Source organism: Hyaena hyaena, unplaced genomic scaffold, assembly GCF_003009895.1.
Source record: "Hyaena hyaena isolate Hyena2069 unplaced genomic scaffold, ASM300989v1 scaffold_27, whole genome shotgun sequence".
Classification (NCBI taxonomy): domain Eukaryota; kingdom Metazoa; phylum Chordata; class Mammalia; order Carnivora; family Hyaenidae; genus Hyaena; species Hyaena hyaena.
Window position 1 is genome coordinate 2,859,496 of NW_024080659.1, and position 376 is coordinate 2,859,871.

Consider the following 376-nt stretch of genomic DNA (forward strand, 5'->3'; position numbering starts at 1 on the left):
CCGCGGCTGAGTCCGGTCTTCATCTCGCGGGCGGCCCGGGCTCTGCGTCCGCCGCGCTGCTGGGCACACAGCGCGACCGCCCGGGACACACCCACCGAGTTGGAGCCCTAGGGAAAGTTAGGGGACTTGACTTTGCCAGATAGCGCCACCACACGACGCCTCCGGAGCCGCCGCCGGCGCCCCGCCGCGTGCTGCCGAGACCCGCGTGGCCCCGCGCGAGCGCAGACTTGGGCTCGGGAGAAGGGGCGGCGCTCCTTCGGGGGGTCCGAGACGGGCGGGCGCGCCGGCCAATGGGCGTCGCCGTCTGCCCGCGGTCCCGCCCCCGGAGCCCGGGTCCCGAGCGCGCGAGCCTGGCGGGTCAGACGCGGCAGGCGGA